The 7561-nt window shown below is 37.9% G+C and overlaps 1 long non-coding RNA gene across 1 annotated transcript; it reads right to left on the reverse strand.

The window, feature by feature from the left end:
- Positions 1 to 305: 305 nt before the first annotated feature.
- LOC118563913 lies at positions 306 to 3446 on the reverse strand. The gene is made up of 2 exons (XR_004931525.1): positions 3289 to 3446; positions 306 to 1983 (listed from the first exon to the last, which is right to left on the reverse strand). It is a non-coding gene; the product is annotated as an uncharacterized LOC118563913 (long non-coding RNA).
- Positions 3447 to 7561: the final 4115 nt, after the last annotated feature.

The following is a 7561-nucleotide window of genomic DNA, read 5'->3' on the forward strand; positions in this document are numbered from 1 at the left end:
TTCTGAATAAAACTTAATTGCAACTGTACAAATATATGCAACTAAACAGAACACAAGACGCGAGAAACAGACAGTTATTGGCCATAACACTGGCAAACATGTAGAAGCTGCCTTGTTTAAATCTGTGATGACGGTCACTCTCTGGGATGGAAATCTGTCATCCTGATGACACAATTTTTGACATGGTGAATTGTTATTTTGCACGTACAATAATACAGATGCTTCAGTTTGCTACATATCTGTTGTATTATAGATGAATAATTTCAAAAAGGTAAAAAAAGTAACATGAAAATGAGTCCAGTCCATCAGAATTCATTGTGAAATGGTCACATTTAATGGTTGAAACCTGTAATTGTATATACAGCTATAAAAAAGACCCCAGGTACAGGTTACGACATTCTAACGCTAATACATACATTATTATTATTAATAATATTAAATAATAAACTTTGTTCATTGTTAAAGTTACATATCATAGTTTACAAAATAGAATCAAGAAATTAAGCCATTATGAATGTCTGAAAAAAGAAAAATCAAACAAAAAAACTTAAGCCCTATATGCATCTTTTTTTTTTAATTATTTGTCCGTAAGATCCCAAAATTACAATAAACACGTCAATAATTTGAATAACATAATGGTACCTGCTGATATTGACTATTAAAATATAAACTGAAAAAAAAGTTTGTAAAAGCGTCAGACTTTGGAAAGCAAACAGATTCATGTTACTGTATTTTACGGCATAGAGCGATAAAAAAAAAGAAACCGACATACTGTAGCTCGTGTCACTGACCCAAAATCCAATGCTGCTGCCGAAACAAAATCAAACCAAAAGCAAATTCCTGAAGAAACAAGAAATTTGCATTTGCGACATCTGAAAACCACTTTATTTATTTTTTTATCATTTTTTTATATTTTTTATTTTTTTATTTACCTTATTTTATATATATGTTATTTTTTTATTTATTTTTTTCATTTTTTTACAATCCAGGTCCTTCTTACCAGTCGCTGTAAGCACAATGTAAAGCTAACTGTCTAAATAAGTCAAGCTACCGTTACTGAACTCTTCAAAGTGTTATTCTCCACATGGAAAAAACGGCTCTCTCCATCGGTTTGATTCAGTCGTCGTCGTCGAAGGTGTGCGGAGCACAGTCTGATGGAGGCTTACTGTGGCGTCTTCGTTAAACGGTGTGTGTGTGTGTGTGTGTGTGTGTGTGTGAGTGTGTGAGAGTGTGTGTGTACACAAACAGGAGCTGCAGGGATCCTCGGGTTTGATACATATAGCACTTTTCAGCATCACTACTCCACTTGCATTTGTACATACTTTCCGAGTACAGGCACAGGCTTCAGGAAGCTTAGTGAAAAAAAAGAATAAAAAAAAAAAATTTGGAGCCACTTTGTTAGGGTGCTTATGAGTCTTTGGCGTGATGATTGAGCTGCATGTGGGGGCGCTACAGTGGCCTCACACACAAAGGCACTACTTCTTTAAGTCGTGCGTTTGTCTGTGAAGTGCTCTGCCGTTTCAAAGAAAGGGGGGGAAAAAGTCAATTAATGAATAAAAAAATAACAATGAGTTGGTTTTCTTCCTCAGAGAAGGAGCTTCCTGAACCAAACAAAGCAACAAATCAGTCTGCTGCGGCTCATCGGAGCCACAGGGGCGTAACATTAATCACTTTGATGTCGCTGCTGCTGTCGCTGTCATGGTTGCTCTGCTGCCTCTGCTGTTGCTCTCGTCGTTGACGATGCCGTTTGCAAGAGTTCCTCTGAAGAATTATTTTGTCCCCGTCAGTCAACAAGGGCTGTCTGATTTCCCCTCTTAAGTAATTTTGGTGGGCAACTGTGTGATGGACAGAAATGATCAACGCACTGTTTCCTCAAAAACATGTGCAAAATAGAAAAAAAAAAACAAAAAAAAAAAACACCAGCCTCCGTCTCTTTAACTTGTTCTTCCTCCCACCTGTTGTCACTCCATGGGATTGAAACATCTGGAGAGGCAGAAAGACAAATGAGTCAGCTTCAGCTGTGCTGCATCAAAAAGACCAGGCATTGTCTTTTGTAGACATCTCTGCGCGACGTGTATTCATACAACTCTAACGCATGTTAAAAAAGCACACCCCAGTGTTTTTTTTTATTGGGATTTTTTTTTTTTTGTGATAGGCCAACACAAAGCAGGATATAATTGCAAATTATATACGAAAAATAATGCGTGGTTGTCAAATTTTTGCCCAAGGAAAATCGGAATGGTCTGGATTTTTGTATCCGGGTCCCGCCGAGTCAATATTTTTCAGAACCGTCAGAGCTGCGAGTGTTTGGGGGAAAGTCCGTATCGGCTTTAGAGACTGAAGTTTCTGCCCATTCTTCTTTGCCAGACTGGTCAAGCTTAGCCAGTTTGGATGGAAAATATTACTAGATATATTACTACAGAAGTGTCTGCTTTGACTAGGCCATTGCTACGTATTTTTTTTAAATTCATATAAACTAGCTCTGGGCCGCTGTCCTGCTGGTAGGTGAACCTCCACTCCTACCTCAGGTCTTTTGAAGTCTGTGACAGGTTTCTCTTTAGGACAGCCCTGTATTGAACTCCATCCATCTACCCATCCACTCTGATCAGCTTTCCTTACACCGCTAAGGACAAGCATCCCCCAAACATGACGCTGCCACTGCCATGCCTCTCCATAAGATATAGTTTCAGATTGATGTGCAGGGTGGAATTGTTGAAGGGATCAATAGAAAGTGTATATACCATATGCCCATTGGTGATTTTAATCCGTTGTGAAATACAAAATAATTAACATAAAAAAATGAATTCTTAATGCTGCAAAAATCATTAACACATCAGTAAAGACAAAGAAAAAAAAGCCTTCTTCAGTCAAATAATGGTCCTTCTAAGTGTTTACTCAATTGGGTTGATTACAAATGTTGGGTCGTTCACATCAAATGCCAAAAAAAACAACAAAAAAAAAACTTTTCAGGTTTGTGGTCATCACCTGACAAAAAGACAAAAGTGGCATTTGTATTCTTGCAAAGTCCTGCATAAGGTACAAAAATCAGGAACATTCAGAATGCATTTCCCTTCAGCCTTAAATACCCTCAGTAGAAAAGCAGTAAAAAAAAAAAAAACCTCCTGTGGGTCAAACTCCCTTGACAAGAGTTACTCTTGGACTATAAAAAGACTCGGGACAAAAACAGCCACGCATTGACATGTTAATATATACTGTACCAGTGCAGTTCAAAATCAATTCCAGCATGACGGGTTAAAGATTTCTGAACGTGTGTGTGTTGGTGCTCACCAAATGAACAACAGCATCATCCCTAACAGCAAAGGGGAGAAAAATGTGACGACCCTGGCAGCTCTGCCCACTGGAGGCTCGGCCTTCTGCGGTGCTTTGGAGGACGGAATTGGAGAGGTCTTCGTCTCTGCAAGGGAAGAAACAACATGCGAGACCTTCGTGAGCACTTCTTTATTCAACCCCCTGAATACTTGGCCAGTTGTGTTTGTTGTTCAGCAGAGCACAATTGCACAGATCCTGCGGGGGGAAAACTTTTTAGTCCGTCGCTCTGATGAATGGAGTGACGAAAATGCTCATCATAACGGAAAGGAGCAAACAGAAAGGAAAATATGGGGAAGAGCAAAATCAATTCTAATCTGCAAGCGCAATCAATGGGAGACTTGTCAAGCCAGTTATGAAGCGAGAATGACAAAAAAAAAACAAATAAAAAAAAAAAAACACATGGATCTATTCTTGAAGCCATGGAGGAGAAAGAGCAAACTGGGTGGGAGAGAAAAAAGCTGCAGGGAGGAGGACGGAGTGAAACAAGGTAGCGTGAAGAAAAGTTCACTGTCTGAATATAGCTACAAGAGCTCGGCAGAAATGCATTTACACATAATGTATATTTAGATCTTTAAGGTGGTACTTAAATTAGAGTTAAAACCGAAGAATTGGATCCTTGTCTTGTGACTGACTAGCACTAATTGAGAAGCTAACTCGACTTTGACATGAACAGAAACCAGTTTTAAATCAGAACAACAAAGAAGCTGCCTTAATGAGGCCCTGTCTTAATTAAGTAGCTAACACATGCCGCGCAGACTTTAGGTTCTATAAAAAAGTTCAGCAAAAGAGTTGTGCTGCAATGTGCCGTGGGAAGATAAGATTTCTTCTGTTTTCGCTTTTCTGTGACATAAGATTTTTATAGGAAGAAAGCTATCCTTAAAAAAATGAAAAAAGCCCACATGGTAAAAAAATAAAATAAAAATATTTTACTGTTTTTAAATCATGGATTGGAGCCGACTGACTGATCGCTATCGGATCTGTAGAATCAACGGATCACTTAAGAGGAACCTTTATGACAACACGAAGTAGGCTAAAATTTCTCAAACAAGCAAGAAATTCAAGAACAGATGAGAAACAAATTCACTGACATACATCTTTCTGTCTTCAGAGTCATTTCCCATTCTTCGGGACTCCATTAAACAGGTGAGAACCAGTAAGACAAAACAGCAAACTGAGGAAAACCTTCCCAGAAGTGGCAGACCCACAGAAACGACTACAAGAGGGCATCAGCGCCTCATCCAGAAAGTCCTTCTGGAAAAACTACAGCATCTGTTCTTTTAGCTCTGGTCCGTCAAACTAACACAGTATGATGGAAAAAGAATACACGGCTAGTAGTCAAAAATGGTGATGATAGCACAATGTTCTGGGGCTGCTTTGCTGCATTAGGACTCATGCAATTTGGCTTAATTGATATAATTGTGCTTCTCCCTACCAGAAAATGCTAAAGGGAAATCTCATTTCAGCTGTTTTTGACCTTAAGCACAATAATCCACCAGCGCATCCATCTCTGAACGGCCCAAACAAATTCATACAAAGCTATATAAAAAAAAATCTAACCAAAAAAAAAAAAATCATTCAAAAAAATGCTTTTCAGGGTTAGTCAAGTTGTCTTTTTCTGGTAAAACAAATTGTTCTATAATGAGAAACACTTATATGTAACAGTAAAAGCAGAAGCTTTTCTTTGCCACTGCAGACTATGGAATTACATTGAATTGGAAGATGGATTATAAATGGTTCATGGCTAACACAACTAAAATGCTGAACGTTCCTACATGCTGATGACTGTCTTGGTTCTAAATGTTAGTTTTACACAGCTAGGCAGATGAGAATATGAACGCTGAATGCTTTATAAAGCCGGGCTACTGCTACAGCTGCAGGCAGCACAGCAGATATTAACTCATGCAGGACGTTTGCTGCTCGATCTGCGAGGAGAGTGTATGATTTCCTCTTCCGTGCAATTAATGACTGTTGTTGTGTGCTGCGCTGGGAGTCGGGAGATATATTAGACAGAGGCAGCCAGGTGTGAAATAGCCAGAGAAAGAGGGAACCGGGGTGCGTTTAACACGTTGAGCAGCACGGCGCAGGGCTTCCTGCCTGCAGCCAAACATTATGCTTACGACCGGAGACGAAAACCGAGAAATTATGCAGAAATAATGTGCCGGTGACAAGGAGAGACATTTATGAGGTGTACGCCGATTGTAACGAGCGAAGTGAGGACAGGTAAACAGAGGAGATGAGACAACGGAGAGGGGGAGGGAAGATTGATAAACGGCGCCGCGCGGAAGGGGAAGAACGCAGCTGAAGGAGGAAAGAAACGCCAGAAAGGCTGCATTTAAGAGAAGCTAATACGATTAAGAAATGCGGAATGACTTGAACTCTCACGGCCTCGCTTGTTGATGCAAATAATGCTGATCGCCGAGGCTTCAGGTTATCTGAATTTGAATGACAGCTGAGAGAAAATCATGAATAACGCATCTGTGATCATTCAAATGATTTAAAAAAAAAAAGATATTCAGTTTTTCTTCTTGCTGCCTTATTTTTGACTGAATCCAGACAAATGAAAGAAGATGTCTTTACAGGCCAATAGCACGACATATAGTTTTGTGGATACAAATAATAAAAAATATCTATGACACGCATGATTTATTCATATCTATCTATCTATCTATCTATCTATCTATATATATATATATATATATATATATATATATATATATATATATATATATATATATATATATATATATATGTATGTATGTATATATATAGCTGCAAAGTTCAGCTGTTGGTCAAAATGCATTCAAGTAATAACAGCTAAAAGGTGAAGTGTTCTTGTTCAAGAATACTTAATACCAAAAAATCTTTATGAATTACAGGGTATTAGTATTTAGAGCAACATCCTTGTACCAATGTGGCACCAATGTGGCAATCAGATACCAAGACACAAAGCTTCAAGTAAATAATTTAGGCGCCATTCTTTTATGCATCTGATACAACGGTTTATATAATTACCAGAGGAGCCAATGAAGACTAAAATTACTAAGTGTAAAATAAAAATAAAAATACTGCAAGACGTCGACGAAAAATGCACCTTCTGTGTGACAGGTGACCGGAATCGAACGATTCTTTTTCAGCTTGACCTGCATGACTGATGACCGGCAAATAAGACACCCAAAAATCTGATTTTCTTTTTCTTCGGTCAGTAAACACACCTTAAAATAAGGAGGAAGCGTGCTGGCACGTCATGTGGAATATGTGGCTATTTTTTTTACTGATTAAATAATTCAGTAAAAGTGAGGATGGGGGTCCTTGGAGGAAAAAAGTTTTATGGTGACACTCATGGTTTTGCTTTGCAAAAGCAAAACCGGTAGTTCTTTTCTCCTTAAAAAATACCTGCAGTACAAATATAACTGATGTATATTTAGTTTTCACTTTTATGCCATAACATTAGGTAGGTTATCAAGAGCGTCCTCTTTCCCTGGGATTAAAACACAACATGATAGAGCCATTTCTCTTAGCCATTCTTCACAGTAAAAAAGACAAGAGTGCAGGCCATTCAAGTCATTTAGAGATGTGTTAATCTCCACAAATTGGCAACACAAGTATAGAGATTGAGCTAGGTTTAACCATATCTACAGTAAAACTAATAACTAAAAGTAATCTATAATAAACACAAAAATAAAAAAAAAGCAAACAGAAAAACAAAACAAATCAGGGTGTACAAGAAGTTTAGTTTTAACCAAACTCCAAAAATCTCCACCTGATACTGGTGGAGAACTACAGTTTGGCTTCTTGGGGTCATTAATTGTCGAACAACCTGCTAATGAGTTGTAAGAGACGTCTCCAAAACCATTTTCTGTTCCTATGTTACAAAAATAAATTTGCAGTCTGTTCAATGCTACCGGCAATGTTTGCTTTGATCAGATGAGACTACAGCTCAGCTTCCATAAAACAAAGGAAGAAAATATGGAAAAGGCACATCAGTCACACTTTTAAGAACAGTGGAGGATATGTGAGGCCGTGGGCTTATTTGCTCTCCCAAAGCACTCAGACCTGTCAGAGAGGAACCTTGACATACAGACAGTCTCTCTCTCTCTCCCTCTCATGTATATATATATAGATATATATATATATATATATATATATATATATATATATATATATATAGATATATATAGATATATATACACACATATATATATATATATATATATATATATATATATATACA

The sequence above is a fragment of the Fundulus heteroclitus genome, chromosome 8 (assembly GCF_011125445.2).
Source record: "Fundulus heteroclitus isolate FHET01 chromosome 8, MU-UCD_Fhet_4.1, whole genome shotgun sequence".
NCBI lineage: Eukaryota > Metazoa > Chordata > Actinopteri > Cyprinodontiformes > Fundulidae > Fundulus > Fundulus heteroclitus.